Below are 19432 nucleotides of genomic sequence, written 5' to 3'. Positions count from 1 at the left end.
TTATGATGATAAGGTCTTAACTCAGACGCATTGTGCACTGCTAAACAATCCTTTCAGGCTTACTAGAGACCCTGGCTGAGGGTGGGAGGAGAGGGGGGGACGGGAGAGAAAAGGAGGGAGAAAAGGAGGGGGAGATCGGTTTCATTGCAGCTCCCTTCTTGATTGGTTAATAATTATCAATTATCTATTTCAATTAATAATTTGTGCTGGCTCGTGACTCATAGTGTTGTGGATCCGGTTGCCTTACTATGTAACTGCCTATAGCCAGGTCTGAGACAAGTCTGTGGATATGTGTCTAATAATCTGATATGTATAAAATAACATTTCATTCTACAAAATGCTTAAGAGCAAACTTAGGAACCAACCACCTACAGAGAAAGCATAGTAGGCAACGGTAATTCAGTTACTGCCCAGTCATGACGTTTGTTCAGTGGCACTCTGTACACTTAGTTGAAGGGACACTGATTTGAATGGAGACAGGATACTGTAGGCTGTTATTCTGACCTGGAATACATTCCTCAGTTCACTGACACTGATGGCAAAGAAAACCAAAGGGGAGGTAGAGAAACCAAGAGAAAATGAATATCTTATGGTACCACATGGTGTGAAAGAAAGAAATGGCTCTCGCTAACCTCCTTGTGTGCTTTTTTATTATTTTTGCCTCATGCCTCCATCCTCTCCTCTCTCTCGTCCCTCGCTTCATGTCAATTGAAATGTGCAAGCATACTAGTCTGGGAAATAGGATTGAGAGAAATTAAGAGAGAAAGAGAGAGAGAGTTGAGAAATAGAGAGAAGGAGAGAGGGAGAACGAGAGAGAGAGAGAGATTGTCAGAAACAGGAAGAGAGAGAGAGATTGTCAGAAACAAGAAGAGAGAGAGATTGTCAGAAACAGGAAGAGAGAGAGAGATTGTCAGAAAGAGAGAGGCCACAGTAGGTTGGAAAAGATAACTAGAGAATGAACTAATGCAGCCAGGGTTTTCCTGTGGTTTCTGTGTAATTAGGGTTCCACACACACACATCCCTCATCCCCCCATTCTCTCTGTCCTCTTTCCATTGTAGGTTGAAATTGTCCGAACAGCTGAGTTTATACATTGTAACACTTATTATCCTAAACCCAAACACAGTAAGAGTAAACAGTGCTGTTGAGAGTCTGTTTCCCTCCCTCCTTCCTCTTTCCCTCTCTATCTCTCTCTCAATCTCTCTCTATCTCTCTCTCAGACACACACACACACACACTCTCTCCTTCTCCCTCCTTCCTCTGTTCCCTCTCTATCTCTCTCTATCTCTCTCTATCTATCTATCTCTCGCTCTATCTCGCTCTCTCAGACACACACACACTCTCCTTCTCCCTCCTTCCTCTTTCCCTCTCTATCTCTCTCTATCTCTATCTAGCTCGCTCACTCTCTCACACACAAACACAAACACACACACTCTCCTTCTCCCTCCTTCTCCTCATCCCTCTCCTCCTCCTCCTCCACCTTCTATTCCTCTTGTGTTTATGAGTGATTGGTTTGTTACAGTAAAGGAGGGGTAAGGCCATGCCTCTCAATGCTTCCGTCTTATAAACTAGAAAGTGGTGGACTTTTTTCCATTCTTACATGACCAGATAGTGACAACTAAAACTTCCCAGCGGAACAACTAAAAGTTCCCAACGCATTACTGTGTTGAAAATCCCAAATTGTTTGCATAGTCAACTTACACACAGCTCTGACACACACACTTATCCCACCAGACATGCCACTAGTGGTCTTTTCATAGTCCCCAAGTCCAGAACAAATTCAAGAAAACATGCAGTATTATATAGAGCCCTTATTGCATGGAACTTCCTTCCATCTCATATCCAACTCAAATAAACAGCAAACCTGGTTTCAAAAAACAGATAAAGCAACACCTCGCGGCACAATGCCTCTCCCCTATTTGACCTAGATAGTTTGTGTGTGTGCATTGATATGTAGGCTACGTGTGCCTTTTTAAAAATGTATGTAGTTCTGTCCTTGAGCTGTTCTTGTCTAATGATGTTCTGTATTATGTCATTCTGTATTATGTTTCATGTTTTGTGTGGACCCCAGTTAGAGTAGATGCTGCTTTTGCAACAGCTAATGGAGATCCTAATAAAATACCAAATACCAAAATACCAAATACCATGTTGTCCCAATACCCAGTACTATGGTCCAAGACCCAAGTCTGACCACTAGGACAGGTACCAAAATGCATTTGGGACATGATTAGTTTTCTACCCATAAGGAAACAGCCATGGCACCCTAGATGTCACATCCCATCTGTCTTTCTCCCTCCCAATCCTTGTGATCCTCTAACCCCCAGAGTCACGTTTCCTAGCATGGTCTCCTTCTCACATTTCAGCACCAGAGAGGCTCACTTCAGCGGAGAGGCGGATTACCATTTTTCCCTGCTCTGCTGGAAGTCTTTGTTTGTGCTCACTCATCCAGAGGAGGATCATAGAATACAATTATCTCAGACCACTGACCTTATAATTGCTTCGTGAAGTCTAAAGACAATTGATCTTACTCTAAGCCACGCCACTTTGGTAACTGTTGGAAACTCTGACAATATTTTACTGGGAAGTCAAATTCCCCATTCAAACCACTGGAGAAAACCATTGGCTAGCTAGCTTTAGCATAAGCAATGTTTTCAATGGTGGCAAATGACACTGAGAGCTAGCTAACCAGCTAACAAACAATCCAACAAAATTATGATATATCGGTGCACTCAGTTTTTGCCATAGCTCTCATTGGCTTCCATGCGTTTGAAACAAGAGCTTGTCCGAGGACTTCAGACACAAGCTTGGTTAGAGACGGTTGTTATCCAATGGAGCGCTGTGATAGGTTGCCCAAAATACAGAGGTATGATAGCAGCTCATTCAGTGAAAGAATTTCTACATCTTATCGGTGCATTACATAGGGAAAAGGGAGAGAGGGGGGAGAGAGAGGAAGTGCATTACATAGGGAAAAGGGAGAGAGGGGGGAGAGAGAGAGGAAGTGCATTACATGGGGAAAAGGGAGGGGGAGAGAGGAAGTGCATTACATAGGGAAAAGGGTGCCATTTGGAATGCACACAATGCTGCTTCTGGAGAGAGAGAGAGGGAGAGAGAGGGAGGGAGAGGGAGAAAGAGAGAGACAGGGGGAGAGAGAGGGAGATAGAGGGGGGAGAGGGAGCGAGAGGGAGAGAAAGAGAGAAAGTGAGAGAGAGAGAGAGAGAGAGAGAGAGAGAGAGAGAGAGAGAGAGATTGTGAGAGAGAGAGAGAGAGAGAGAGAGAGAGAGAGAGAGAGAGAAAGTGAGAGAGAGAGGGGGAGATAGAGAGAGGATGAGAGAGAGACAGAAACAGACAGAACGGAAGAGCCAGCAGAGAAACTAAAGAAAACCAATATTTCCTCATCTCAGAGTCAGACCCAACTGACAGAAAGGCAACACAGCCAGGTGCACTCTGCCCTCAACTTCCTTTTCCTGTATGACCTCATCTTTCGGCGTTACAGTAGCTCGACACCCTCAACTAAATCCCGGAGCTCCCCGACTGGAAATGTCAGAGGGGAAATGTTCCGACCATCCCAGTGTTCTGAGACAAAGAGGCTGGCTGAACTTTGCTCTGTTGGACAACAGCCAGTACAAGTCGTTTAGAAGCTGTTACTTTCCTCCAGAAGCAATATTTCACCTCTAGAAGTATAATACTATCATTCTAACAGTAGCTGTTGGTATATTTATGTTTTACATAAACTGTTGGGTATTTTGGAATTTTCAGTATGTACTTCCTGGTGTGTGTGTGTGTGTGTGTGTGTGTGTCTGTGTCTGTGTGTGTGTGTGTGTGTGTGTGTGTCTCTGGACAACAGCCAGTACAAGCCGTTTAGAAGCCGTTACTTTACTCCAGAAGCAATATTTCACCTCTATAAGTATAATACTATCATTCTCAGTAGCCGTTGGTGTATTTATGTTTTACATCATTATTTTGGTATTTTTATGTTTTTGGTGTGCGTGTGTGCGTGTGTGTGTCCAACAGATTTCTGAACAGGCCCTATCAAAATGTCCCCGCTATCCTCAGTTTGTCTAACGAGAGAGTTCTGTGGGGGCAGTAGGGCATAGTAAGGTGAAGTTAGTAAGGTGAAGTTTGAAGTGAAGTTATTACAAGAAACATAAACTGTTCTTAGCATTGTAACACAATCCCTTACACACACAAACACACTCACAGAGGTTAGGATTGTCCTTTGTGGCTGTAACCTGGGGAACATGAAATGTTTTAGGTTTAAATAGGATGTCCAGACCACTCAGGAAGTGACATCATAATTCACTGAATGGAGAAAGGAGCATGTGTGCGTGTGTGTGTGCACGTGTGTGCGTGTGCGTATGTGTGTGTGTGTTGTGAACTCAGGAGGACAGCGGAAGTGGTATGTCATGGATGTTGTAGCAGGGGATGAAATGCCTGATTGCCCTTTATGGCACATGGTTTGGTCAAAGTGATGGTATGATGTATGGCTGATTGGTCAGAGTGGTGGTATGATGTATGGCTGATTGGTCAGAGTGGTGGTATGAAGTATGGCTGATTGGTCAGAGTGGTGGTATGATGTATGGCTGATTGGTCAGAGTGATGGTATGATGTATGGCTGATTGGTCAGAGTGGTGGTATGATGTATGGCTGATTGGTCAGAGTGATGATATGGTGTATGGCAGATTGGTCAGAGTGGTGGTATGAAGTATGGCTGATTGGTCAGAGTGGTGGTATGATGTATGGCTGATTGGTCAGAGTGATGGTATGATGTATGGCTGATTGGTCAGAGTGGTGGTATGATGTATGGCTGATTGGTCAGAGTGATGGTATGATGTATGGCTGATTGGTCAGAGTGATGGTATGATGTATGGCTGATTGGTCAGAGTGATGATATGGTGTATGGCAGATTGGTCAGAGTGGTGGTATGAAGTATGGCTGATTGGTCAGAATGATGATATGGTGTATGGCTGATTGGTCAGAGTGGTGGTATGAAGTATGGCTGATTGGTCAGAGTGATGATATGGTGTATGGCTGATTGGTCAGAGTGATGATATTATGTATGGCTGATTGGTCAGAGTGATGATATTATGTATGGCTGATTGGTCAGAGTGGTGGTATGAAGTACTCCACTTCTGTCTTCACATACTGAATCCGTTAACGTTAACACATATTTTACCTCTGTCTCATCATCATCATCTATCTATCTATCTATCTCTCTCTCTCTCTCTCTCTCTCTCTCTCTCTCTCTCTCTCTCTCTCTCTCTCTCTCTCTCACTCTCTCTCTCTCTCTCTCTCTCTCTCTCTCTCTCTCTCTTTTCTCCCTCTCTCTCTCTCGCTCTCTCTCTCTCTTTCTCTCCCTCTCTCTCTCTCTCTCTCTCTCTCTCACTCTCTCTCTCTCTCTCTCTCTCTCTCTCCCTCTCTCTCTCTCTCGCTCTCTCTCTTTCTCTCCCTCTCTCTCTCTCTCTCTCTCTCTCTCTCTCTCTCTCTCTTTCTCTCTCATCATCTCTCTCTCAAAATCTCTCTCAAAATCTCTCAATCTCTCTCTCATCATCTTTCTCTCGGTCTCTCTCACTCTCTCTCTCTCTCTCTCTCTCTCTCTCACTCTCGCTCTCTCTCTCATACACACATCTCAAACATCAACCATGTCTCTCTGTAATGAGACAATGATGGTTAAAATAATGATGTAAAAGAGGGCTCCTCCCTTGTTTCTAAATGACCTTTTCCCACATCTCATCAGTCTAAATGATCCATATCGACGGGCCTGCAGTGGAGAAGGTGAAACGCTTCAAGTTCCTAGGCATACACATCACTGACAATCTGAAATGGTCCACCCAAAACAGACAGTTTGGTGAAGAAGGCGCAACAGCTCCTCTTCAACCTCAGCAGGCTGAAGAACTTCGGCTTGGCCCCTAAGACCCTCCCAAACTTTTACAGATGCACCATTGAGAGCATCCTGTCGGGCTGTATCACCGCCTGGTATGGCAACTGTACCGTCTGCAACCACAGAGGGTGGTGTGTTCAGCCCAACGCATCACAGGGAGCAAACTGACTGCCCTTCAGGACATCTACAGCACCTTTATTTAACTAGGCAAGTCAGCTAAGAACAAATCTACAGCACCAGGTGTCACAGGAAGGCCAAGAAGACCATCAAGGACCTCAGCCACCTGAGCCACGGCCCGTTCACCAAATATCATCCAGAAGGCGAGGTTAGTGCAGGTGCATCAAAGCTGAGACAGGTAGACTGAGAAACAGCTTCTATCTCCAGGCCATCAGACTGTTAAGTAGCCATCACTAGCCGGCCTCCACTCAGTACCCTGCCCTGAACTTAGTCACTGTTACTAGCCAGCTACCACCCGGTTACTCATCTGTGTACCTGCCTGCACCTCCTTTTTCCTGCTCTTCCTATTCCTCCACCTCATCAGTCTGTCAACCCCTGGGTTTATGAGACAGATGTTCCACTATCTGTGTGTGTGCATGTGCATGTGTGCGTGGGTGTGTCTCAGCTGAGTATTGTGTGAAGGTATGGTAGTTTTTAAATAGAAATATCTGAAGATGCTGGTGAATAAAGTAATAGTTTGTATGGAGTACCAACTCCTGCATGTTTTGACCCTGAGTAGATCTGCATAGGTCTGATTAAAGAAGTTGAGTGCTAGTTTGTGTTGTTGTTGGGGAGTGTGTGTGTGTGTGTGTGTGTGTGTGTGTGTGTGTGTGTGTGTGTGTGTGTGTGTGTGTGTGTGTGTGTGTGTGTGTGTGTGTGTGTGTGTGTGTGTGTGTGTGTGTGTGTGTGTGTGCGTGTGTTTGTGTGTGTATGCGAGTGCGAGTATGTGTGATGGTTGAGGGGTGCTGGGCCGTGGCGAGCTGAAACGTTGATTGACGGGGTCTTGCTTTAATTCTCCCCCTGTAAGGAACATGTTCTGCTGCCGTTATTGTTCTGCACCATTCTCAGTTAGCTGTGAAAAGGCGCCCCACTGAAGCGCATGTTTTCCCTGAGCTTGTGGTATTGCTCATTTGGTTAGCCCTGGAAAACGAAACACCTCGTGACACAGCACTCCATCGCCTGGGGGCAAGGCCAGAACATGATGTCACCACTACCCAGACTGCCCTGGGGGCCTGGCGGCCGCCCCACCCGGGTGACATAGCAACGTGTCAAAGGTAGCTGCTGTGTTTCAACCAGCCAGGTCGCTCAAGATCCACTTCGAAATCGGACGTCCATCCAGGTATCCAGGTCGCCGGGAGATGCCTGCAAAACCGGCAACCAGGAGCAACGGTGAGCGCTAATACCATCAATTAGACTTGGGTTATGTTAGGGGCTTGGGTTATGTTAGGGGCTTGGGTTATGTTAGGGGCTTTGGTTATGTTAGGGGCTTGGGTTATGTTAGGGGCTTGTGGACGGGGGTGGTGGAGGGGCGTGAGACGCGAGCTCCAGCTCTAAGGGTCGCGTGTTCAATCTGATAGTATCACGGCCGTCGTAGTGAGTAGACCAAAATGCAGCGGGTACGTGAATGCTCATATTAACTTTATTTGAACACTACACAAAAACAAAACAAATGAACGTCAGCTAAACAGTTTTGCAGGCTATACACAGCAGTGCAAAAACAACTTCCCACAAAAGACAGGTGGAAAAAGGGCTACCTAAGTATGGCTCCCAATCAGCAACAACGATGTACAGCTGTTCCTGATTGAGAGCCATACCAGGCCAACACAAAGAAATACACAACATAGAAAGAACATAGAAATACAAAACATAGAACAATACCCCAAAAACCCCGACAACACAAAACAAACACACCCCTGCCACGCCCTGACCAAACTACAATAACAAATAACCCCTTATACTGGTCAGGACATGACAGTACCCCCCCCCCCCCCAAAGGTGCAGACCCCGGATCCACCTGAAACAAAAACTAACAAAACAATAACCCACAACAAAACAAATCCCCAAAACTACAGGGGAGGGAAGGGAGGGTGGCCACCGTCACCGACAGTTCTTGTGCAGCACCCCCCCTCCCCAATCATCCTACCACGGAGGTGGCTCAGGCTCCGGCCTTAGTCCCCAACCCAACCTGTCCACCCCCGCTGGAGACCTCGGGCTGAGGCGCGTCGCTGGAGACCACGGCCTGATGCACGTCGCTGGAGACCACGGCCTGATGCGTGTCGCTGGAGACCTCGAGCTGATGGGCAAATCTGGCTGTGCCAGTTCTGGACTGTAGGGTGTCTCTGTTGGCTCCGGACTGTGGGCCGTCTCTGTCGGCTCCGGACTGTGGGCCTTCTCTGTCGGCTTGGGACTGTGGGCCGTCTCTGTCGGCTCCGGACTGTGGGCCGTCTCTGTCGGCTCCGGACTGTGGGCCGTCTCTGTCGGCTCCGGACTGTGGGCCGTCTCTGGCGGCTCCGGACTGTGGGCCATCTTTGCAGGCTCCGGACTGTAGGACGTCGCCGGACGCACTGAACAGGGAACTGTCGCCGGAAGCTCTAGACGGGGAACTGTCGCCGGAAGCTCTGGACGGGGAACTGTCGCCGGAAGCTCTGGACGGGGAACTGTCGCCGGAAGCTCTGGACGGGGAACTGTCGCCGGAAGCTCTGGACGGGGAACTGTCGCCGGAAGCTCTGGACGGGGAACTGTCACTGGACGCTCTGGACGGGGAACTGTCGCCGGAAGCTCTGGACGGGGAACTGTCGCCGGAAGCTCTAGACGGGGAACTGTCGCCGGAAGCTCTGGACGGGGAACTGTCGCCGGAAGCTCTGGACGGGGTACTGTCGCCGGAAGCTCTGGACGGGGTACTGTCGTCGGAAGCTCTGGACGGGGACGGCGCACTGAAGGCCTGATGCGTGGGGCTGGCTTTGGAGGCGCCAGACTATTTTCACGCACCACAGGGCTAGTGCGAGGAGCAGGAGCAGGAGCAGGACGAACTGGACTGGGCTGACGCACTGGAGGCCTGGTGCGTGGGGCTAGTACTGGAGGTACCAGACTGGAGACACGCACCCCAAGGCTAGTGCAAGGAGCGGGAACAGGACATACTGGACTGGGCTGACGCACTGGAGGCCTGGTGCGTGGTGCTGGCTTTGGAGGCGCCAGACTGGAGACACGCACCTCAGGGCTAGTGCGGGGAGCGGGAACAGGATACACTGGGCCGTGGAGGCGTACTGGCGGTCTCGAGCGCAGGACTGACACCACCCGTACTGGCTGGGTGCCCGCTTCCCCCAGGCAAATGCGGGACGTGGCACCGAGCACACCGGCCTGTTGATGCTCAGCCTCGACGCCGTGCACATCACCCCATAGCACGGGGCCTGACCAGTACCACGCTGCCTCCGGTAAGCACGGGGAGTTGGCTTAGGGCTCAACCCTGGCCCAGCCAAACTACCTGTGTGCCCCCCAAAATGTTTTTGGGGGGCACACAGGTAGTTTGGCTGGGCTTCCATGCCAGCCGTGTTCCAGCATAACACTCCCGGTCCTCTCCAGCCTTCCTCCATGGTCCCTCTCCGGCTAGGATCTCCTCCCAAGTTCACAACTCCAGATAGCTCCTCTCCAGCTCCTTACCCCGCTGCTTGGTCCGTTTGTGGTGGGAAGTTCTGTCACGGCCGTCGTAGTGAGTAGACCAAAATGCAGCGGGTACGTGAATGCTCATATTAACTTTATTTGAGCACTACACAAAAACAAGAAAACGAATGAACGACAGCTAAACAGTTTTGCAGGCTATACACAGCAGTGCAAAAACAACTTCCCACAAAAGAGAGGTGGAAAAAGGGCTACCTAAGTATGGCTCCCAATCAGCAACAACGATGTACAGCTGTTCCTGATTGAGAGCCATACCAGGCCAACACAAAGAAATACACAACATAGAAAGAACATAGAAATACAAAACATAGAACAATACCCAAAACCCCCCGACAACACAAAACAAACACACCCCTGCCACGCCCTGACCAAACTACAATAACAAATAACCCCTTATACTGGTCAGGACGTGACAGATAGGCACTCATTCTTTCGTTTTTTGGCTTTAACCCTATCCCAAACCTTAACTCTTAACTTAACCATCTAGAATTGAATGCCTAAAATTAACCAGCTGCGAAGCATCAGCAGCAGCAGCGAGAGGAGCAACCCAGGGTGTCCAAAACACCTCACATTTTGAAGTTTGGAGCAACTTCAAAATTTGTCCTTTGGAGAAGCGTGGAGAAAAGTCGGAATCTGAAGTTAAATTGCTCAAACTGTAAGATCTTGTTGGTTCCAACACGTATGTGTGTGTGTGTGTGTTTGAGGGTGTGCGTGAATGTGTGTGTGTGTGTGTGTGTGTGTGTGTGTGTGTGTGTGTGTGTGTGTGTGTGTGTGTGTGTGTGTGTGTGTGTGTGTGTGTGTGTGTGCATGTGTGTGTATGAGGCAGCTTGTGACAAGGTGACTGGGCATGTTTTTCGAACCACATATTGTAAACCAGCACCAGACCATCTCACACCATGGCAGGGTGTGAATGGGGGGTTCTGTTGCTGAACAGTGCAGTCTTTGAGTCCTTGATTGGGAGACCGCCGACCTACCCACCCCTCCAGAGCTCCAGAGTAGGGGGTCAGGGGTGAAGGCATCACCCAGGGGAGGGTGCCTCCCCCTGGGCCTCATGTGTTACTCCATCACCTTACTTGCCTGGTGATGCTCATTGTAAATTTAAATTTCTAATGTTTTTTTTATCAAGGTTCTGTAAACAATATTACAAAAAGGAAGTGAAAAAAAGATTCTCATGAAATGAGTTGCTATTCATTAAAGCTATCAAAAGTTATTTGCACATTCTTTGTTGCAGATGCCAAATTTGTTTCAGATATTAGAATTTGGATGTGTGTGTGTAAATAGTTCCTCGTGATTGGTTCTCAATTAATACACACACATGCACACACACACGCACACACACACGCATTCACGCACACCCTAAAACACACACACACATACGTGTTGGAACCAACAAGATCTTACAGTTTGAGCAATTTAACTTCAGATTCCGACTTTTCTCCACGCTTCTCCAAAGGACAAATTTTGAAGTTGCTCCAAACTTCACTTGGCTCTGTCATATCCTCACATGGTCTCTCCTATCATTGCTACGCAGACGACACACAATTAATCTTCTCCTTTCCCCCTTCTGATAACCAGGTGGTGAATCGCATCTCTGCATGTCTGGCAGACATAACAGTGTGGATGATGGATCACCACCTCAAGCTGAACCTCGGCAAGACGGAGCTGCTCTTCCTCCCGGGGAAGGACTGCCCGTTCCATGATCTCGCCATCATGGTTGACAACTCCATTGTGTCCTCCTCCCAGAGTGCTAAGAGCCTTGGCGTGACCCTGGACAACACCCTGTCGTTCTCCGCTAACATCAAGGCGGTGACCCGATCCTGTAGGTTCATGCTCTACAACATTTGCAGAGTACGACCCTGCCTTACACAGGAAGCGGCACAGGTCCTAATCTAGGCACTTGTCATCTCCCGTCTGGATTACTGCAACTCGCTGCTGGCGGGGCTCCCTGCCTGTGCCATTAAACCCCTACAACTCATCCAGAACGCCGCAGCCCGTCTGTTGTTCAACCTTCCCAAGTTCTCTCATGTCATCCCGCTCCTCCACACACTCCACTGGCTTCCAGTTGAAGCTCGCATCTGATACAAGACCATGGTGCTTGCCTACGGAGCTGTGAGGGGAATGGCACCTCCGTACCTTCAGGCTCTGATCAGTCCCTACACCCAAAGAAGGGCACTGCGTTCATCCACCTCTGGCCTGCTCGCCTCCCTACCTCTGCGGAAGCACAGTTCCCGCTCAGCCCAGTCAAAACTGCTCGCTGCTCTGGCACCCCAATGGTGGAACAAGCTCCCTCACGACGCCAGGACAGCGGAGTCAATCACCACCTTCCGGAGACACCTGAAACCCCACCTCTTTAAGGAATACCTGGGATAGGATGAAGTAATCCTTCTAACCCCCCATCTCCACTACCCCCCCAAAAAAAATAAAAAAATAAGATATAGATGTACTATTGGAAAGTGGTTGTTCCACTGGATATCATAAGGTGAATGCACCAATTTCTGGATAAGAGCGCCTGCTAAATGACGTAAATGCAATGTAAATGTAATTTTAGGTCACGATCTTGTCTTCCGAACACATCTGGACTCAGCTTCATTGATTCTAAGCCCTTCTAGCCCTACATGCTTCTCTCTCTGATTATATAGTAGATACTAGGCCCTTCTAGCCCTATATGCTTCTCTCTCTGATTATATAGTAGATACTAGACCCTTCTAGCCCTATCTGCTTCTCTCTCTGATTATATAGTAGATACTAGGCCCTTCTAGCCCTATATGCTTCTCTCTCTGATTATATAGTAGATACTAGACCCTTCTAGCCCTATCTGCTTCTCTCTCTGATTATATAGTAGATACTAGGCCCTTCTAGCCCTATATGCTTCTCTCTCTGATTATATAGCAGATACTAGGCCCTTCTAGCCCTATATGCTTCAGAATCAGGAGATTCCAAATAAAAGGTCAGAGAGAGAGCGAGAGAGAGAGAGAGAGAGAGAGAGAGAGAGAGAGAAGAGAAAGAGAAAGACAGAGAGAGAGAGAGAGAGAAAGACAGAGAGAGAAAGAGAGAGAAAGACAGAGAGAGAGAGAGAAAGACAGAGAGAAAGAGAAAGAGAAAGACAGAGAGAGAGAGAGAGAAAGACAGAGAGAGAGAGGAACAGCAGCCCAACCTCTCTCTAGCCAATAAAGCCCAGACGTATTTGTGACTGACGACAGTCAGAGGACCAGACACCATGACCCTCAGCACGAGAGGCCTGGCCACCATCCAACTCTGCGCCAAGCAGGCTTGGGCCGTAACCTGATTCATGGAACCAGGGCTGCTCTCCTTGTGTCTGGTCTGCCTGCCTGCCTGCCTGCCTGCCTGCCTGCCTGCCTGCCTGCCTGCCTGCCTGCCTGCCTGCCTGCCTGCCTGTCTGCCTGCCTGCCTGCCTGTCTGTCAGTCAGTCAGTATTTGTATTTCGCTTTCTTTTTCTCTTTCTCTCTCTCTCTCTCTCTCTCTCTCTCTCTCTCTCTCTCTCTCTCTCTCTCTCTCGGTCTCTCTCTCTTTCCATTTCTCTCTCCCTCCTCCCTCAGTCCAGTGACAGGGCTGGTACACAGGTAGTCTGGGTGAGATGTGGATCTGAACAGCAGCATGCCCAACCAGGATGGTTAATAGGAAAAAGGCCCAGCGCTTTATGAAGTCTGTGGATATGGCTTTCTGCACCTATTCTGCTGCACATGCATAAAAAACAGACGCACACATCCATGTGTGTACACACACATATGCCAAAGCCAGAGAGAAACGCACGCACACGTCACACACACACACACTTCTTCCAATGTGCAGAGCAATACAAATGTAGCAGATTTTCAGTACAATGCTTTCCTTATTCCTATGTTGAATGACAGGAGCAGGAAATGAATAACACAGAGGAGTCTTGCAAATGTGAACACATATAGGAACATTGAACACACACGTATAGTTAGGCATACACATACTCTTCATAACACTGAAGACACACACACACACTCTCTCCCTCAACGTGATCAAGACAAAGGACTACAGAAAAAGGAGGGCCAAGCACGCCCCCATTCTCATCGACGGGCCTGTAGTGGAGCAGGTTGAGAGCTTCAAGTTCCTTGGTGTCCACATCAACCACAAACTATCCTGGTCCAAACACACCAAGACAGTCGTGAAGAGGGCACGACAAAGCCTATTCCCTCTCAGGAGACTGAAATGGCATGGGTCCTCAGATCCTCAAAAAGTTCTACAGCTGCACCATCGAGAGCATCCTGACTGGTTGCATCACCACCTGGTATGGCAACTACTCGGCCTCCGACCACAAGGCACAGTTAACAGTTTCTACCTCCAAGCCATAAGACTAAACAGCTAATTAAGTGGCTACCCGGACTATTTTTACACTGCTGCTGTTTATAATCTATGCATAGTCACTTTACCTCTACTTACATGTACATATAACCTCAATTACCTCGTCTAACCTGTACCCCACACATTGACTCTGTACCGGTACCCCCTATATATAGCCTCGCTACTGTTATTTTACTGCTGCTCTTTAATTATTAGTTATTTTTATATTTTCTTATTTTCTTAAATCTTTTTTTTTACTTTAGTTTATTTTAGTAAATACTTTCTTAACACTTATTTTTCTTAAAACTGCATTGTTTGTTAAGGGCTTGTAAGTAAGCATTTCACTGTAAGGTCTACGACCTGTTGTATTTGGCCCATGTGACAAATAAAATGTGATTTGATTTGATTTTACTTACTCACATACAGTACTCAACCTCAGTCATCAAATCAAACCAAACTTTATTTATATAGCACATTTGTTACAACAAATGTATTTCACGGCACTTGACATATCAATAACAAAAGGTGAGGAAGATGTTTCTAAACGTTTCTATGCAAAAACAAAGTGTGTGTACAAACAGAGAACACAAAAAAAAACACCAACATGCACAGATGAACAAATAAGTCTGTTATCAGCAACACAACAACACACTCTATCTCTCTCTCACACACACACACACACACACACTGCAAACTATTTTCCTCCTCTGGTTCTGAACAGTCTATTTCCCTCTCTTGTTAATGGGGTGGTGAAATCAGAAGTTGTTGTTATTGCAACATTTGTGTTATTCAGTTGTTCCTGGGCTCTCATTAGGTTAGCACCACCAGGAAGCCTCTAACAGACCACTGGTGTTCCAGTACCTCTAACAGACCACTGGTGTTCCAGTACCTCTAACAGACCACATGTGTTCCAGTACCTCTAACAGACCACTGGTGTTCCAGTACCTCTAACAGACCACTGGTATTCCAGTACCTCTAACAGACCACTGGTGTTCCAGTACCTCTAACATACCATTGGTGTTCCAGTACCTCTAACAGACCACTGGTGTTCCAGTACCTCGAACAGACCACTGGTGTTCCAGTACCTCGAACAGACCACTGGTGTTCCAGTACCTCTAACAGACCACTGGTGTTCCAATACCTCTAACAGACCACTGGTGTTCCAGTACCTCTAACAGACCACTGGTGTTCCAGTACCTCGAACAGACCACTGGTGTTCCAGTACCTCTAACAGACCACTGGTGTTCCAGTACCTCTAACAGACCACTGGTGTTCCAGTACCTCTAACAGACCACTGGTGTTCCAGTACCTCTAACAGACCACTGGTGTTCCAGTACCTCTAACAGACCACTGGTGTTCCATTACCACTTCAGTTTTCACTTCCTTACAGTAACTTGACATTTGGAGCAACTTCGAAATTTGACGTGGACAAAAGTCGGCAATTTAAGTTAAATTGGCCAAAACGTCAGATCATGTTGGTTCGAACAGGTGTGTGTATGTATGTGCAGTGGTGGAAAAAGTACCCAGCTGTCATACTTGAGTAAAAGTAAAGATACCTTAACAGAAAACGGCTGAAGTAAAAGTGAAAGTCACCCAGTAAAATCCTTCTTGAGTAAAAGTCTAATAGTATTTGGTTTTAAATATACTTAAGTATTAAAAGTAAATGTAATTGCTAAAATATTGTCACGCCCTGGCCATAGAGAGGTTTTTTATTCTCTATTTTGGCTAGGCCAGGGTGTGACTAGAGTGGGCATTCTATGTTCCTTTTTCTATGTTCTTTATTTTCTATGTTTTGGCCGGGTATGGTTCTCAATCAGGGACAGCTGTCTATCGTTGTCTCTGATTGGGAACCATACTTAGGTAGCCCTTTTCCGTCCTTGTGTTGTGGGAAGTTGACTTTGTTTATGGCACATAGCCTTTAGCGTCACGGTTTGTTGGGTAGTGTTTATTGTTTTGTTTGGCGTCTTTTCTAATAATATGTACGCTCACCACACTGCACCTTGGTCCTCTCCTTTCAACCGATGTGACAAATATACTAAAGTATTAAAAGTAAAAGTACAATTATAAATCATTTAAAATTCCTTATATTTAAGCATTTCTCATTTTCTTGTTTTGTTTAATTTACGGATAGCCAGGGGCATGCTCCAACACCAAGACATCATTTACAAACTAAGCAAGTGAGTCCTCCAGATCAGAGGCAGTAGGGATGACAGGGATGTTCTCTTGTGTGTGAATTGGACCATTTTCCTGTCCTGCTAAGCATTCAAAATGTAACGAGTACTTCTGGGTTTCAGGGCAAACGTATGGAGTGAGAAAGCACATAATTTTATTTAGGAATGTAGTGAAGTAAAATTAAAAGTTGTCAAAAATATAAATAGTAAAGTACAAATACCCCAAAAAACGACTTAAGTAGTACTTGAAAGTATTTTTATTGAAGTTCTTTACACATCCATATAACCAGCTTTGCAGCTTTAACAACTCCATAATAGGGACCCCCTTTCATATGTGAAGGGAGTTACTGTGATACAGTGCATCATGATTGCTTATGGACTCTCACTAACCCACAATGGCCTGGAGTAGAGCCCATACACACACATCAACACACACGCACAAACACACATACACACACAAAATAGAGATTGAGGCCTCTATGTCTCCAGTCACACATGTCTCCCACATTCAGGATTGTTCAAATCCCCAGCTCACCCGTTATATCCCTGTCTCCCTCCATTCTCCAGCTGGACAGCTTGAGGTGTTTTATGTGGAAAGTCATACTTACAGATCTAGTTTGTGTCCCAAATGGCACCCTATTCCCAACATAGTGCACTACTTTTATGGGCTCTGGTCAAAAGTAGTGCACTGTATAGGGTCTGGTCAAAAGTAGTGCACTATATAGGGGATAGGGTGCCATTTGGAATGGAGAATGCTCACAGATACTAGCAGTCTACTTCAATATGACGATTCCCTGATCTACAATGCCTTCCCTATCTTGCTTGAGCTAAGTAGGTTTCTGTGGTGTTGAGGCTCGCAAACAATCATGTTGCGTCGATGTTAGGCCGATGGCACCTTAACACCCCCAACCCACCCCACGCGATCCCCACACACACAGACACTAACTCCACCCCTAATTACAAACAAACACACACACCTACACACACACACACTCACTCACACACACATACACACACAAACAGACATACACTCACACATACACTTAGATACTCACGCACACGGTGTGTCGATCCATGTTTGGCAGTTGTGAGCCGTGATATCCCGTCCTGTTCAGCTGAGCTCCAGCCTCCAGGCAGCCTTGTGCTCTCTCTCTCTCTCTCTCTCTCTCTCTCTCTCTCTCTCTCTCTCTCTCTCTCTCTCTCTCTCTCTCTCTCTCTCTCTCTCTCTCTCTCTCTCTCTCTCTCTCTCTCTCTCTCTCTCTGTCTCTCTCTCTCTCTCTGTCTCTCTCTCTCAGGGAAGCCTGGTTTGATTTGAGGCCAGGGCAATCCAGGACTCTCTCTCGCATTCCTGCGTTTCAATAGGAATTACAATATTCGTTATCGCCTGGATGATTGATATAAATGTATGCTTACATATGTGCGTTTTGGAGGCAAAACCCTGGAATTATGAAGTCTTAGGTGAGGTACCGTACATTCGCCCCAAGGCCAACTGGTGTAAAATTAAACATGACACTTTTCTCTCATTCGCTCTCTCTCTTTATCTATCTCTCTTGCTCTTTCTCTTTCTCTCTCTCTTTCTTTCCTAAATGTTTTCATGCAATCTGTGCCAAGTTGGAAAGTTCTGCCTGTGTTACATAAACTCAACCTAGATCAGCGTACAGGTCAGAGGAGAGAGAGAGAGAGAGAGAGAGAGAGAGAGAGAGAGAGAGAAAGAGAGAGAGAGAGAGAGAGAGAGAGAGAGAGAGAGGATAAAATATATAGAGAAATAAAGGGATAAGAGTGGTAAAGAAATAATGGGTTTAAACCTGTATGATCATCAAAAGGAAAGCTCTCTTCTTTTCATACAGTCCTATTGAAAGGGGAAGAACAAAAGATTGGGAGGAAATTGGAACCAGAGGGATGGAAGCTAAGCAGCGAGCATCCAAAAAGCTGGGAAGAAAGAGAAAGAGGAAAAATAGAAACAACGTATCAGACGGGTTGGCCTCTGCAGCTCTAGCCAAACCATGGCTGTACCGGAGCTCACTCCTTATCTTACCTCTGACGCATACTAGATACAGTCAGACACTGCATGATAGCTTGTGATACTTTTTCATATAAGATCCATAGTTTCGATATTCTTTATTCTAACATATGGAGACAAAAAGGCAGCTTCTCAAATGGAACCATATGATATAATTACATATTAGAACATTAAAAATGTGTAATTTAATAGGATCTCTGTGCACTCTATTCCCTATACGAAAAAGGATGCCATTTTGGAAGCACACAAAATACCCTTCAAACACTGAACACTAATGAGTTGTTCCTAATCGTGTGACCTGACCAGAACAAACTCAGGGCCCTACATTAGGTCCACCAGGCTTTGAGGCCTGTGGGTTTGGAGTGGGTCTGTATCAGACTGTGGCCAACACTGAGACACATGAATACAGAGGAAATCAAACATGCATTCATCATTATCTGCTTTTTTCCATCAAAAATAAATTTGCACAAATGTCAGCATATTTGGTGTTTTTTGCTGGACAATCATCTCCGTCAACAAATGTCTCCCAACCATTGGCTCAATTGGTCATTTTTAGACACAAAATCTCTCTCTAGCCGACTGGTCGTACCCTTAGTCACCACAGTAAGATGATGATTCATCTCCCAAAATGCCTTGCAGGTGGAACTGTGTAGATTTCTGTGGTTTTTAGAACATAGCTACAGGCGTACGAATAAGCAACGCTTGTTCATAACATATTAATAAGTAAATATGACAAAGAAAACTGGAAAACAGTCTCAGCAATGATTTATTTCTCACAGAAATAAAGGTGTGAATTCTGTACCATGTGGTTGAGATGAGCAACTCTCTCACTGTTTATTAGCAAAGCTCTGCAGGAAGTTGGTGTACAAAGAAAGCCATGTAGAGGGGGCGATTCTTCTTTTAAATCATGTCCCCAATGTACAGGGACAGACAGGGACCAGAAATCGGCCTGGGCATTTCTAACACACTGGCCCATTTGTTTCCTTGAGGCCCAGTTATTAGCCAAATAACAATAATTGTGTGGAAAACCCCCAATTTAGACCGGCCTACTGGCTTAAAGATGGCCAAGGCCATCTGTAATTTGCCTGAACTGCTATTTGGACAGTCGGCCTCTGCCTATGTACTCTAACAGTCAATTCAGACGATGACATCAGACATGCCTCTTCCCTCCACTTCCCTGCCAACTGTCTGAAATTCCGGGTCTGGGATTCCTTACGGAAACAAGCTGTTCCCTGTCTTAGTGCATCCTCTCCTTCCCTGAAACACACAGAGCGTCTTCCGGAATACTGTCCATACACTTGTCATCTCCCACCTCTCTCCACTGTCCAGACACGAGACACGCTGCGGAAAAGTCAGGAAAA

Source organism: Salmo salar, chromosome ssa27, assembly GCF_905237065.1.
Source record: "Salmo salar chromosome ssa27, Ssal_v3.1, whole genome shotgun sequence".
Classification (NCBI taxonomy): Eukaryota; Metazoa; Chordata; class Actinopteri; order Salmoniformes; family Salmonidae; genus Salmo; species Salmo salar.
The sequence above is the reverse complement of the archived record's forward strand: the minus strand, read 5'-3'. Positions refer to the sequence as shown.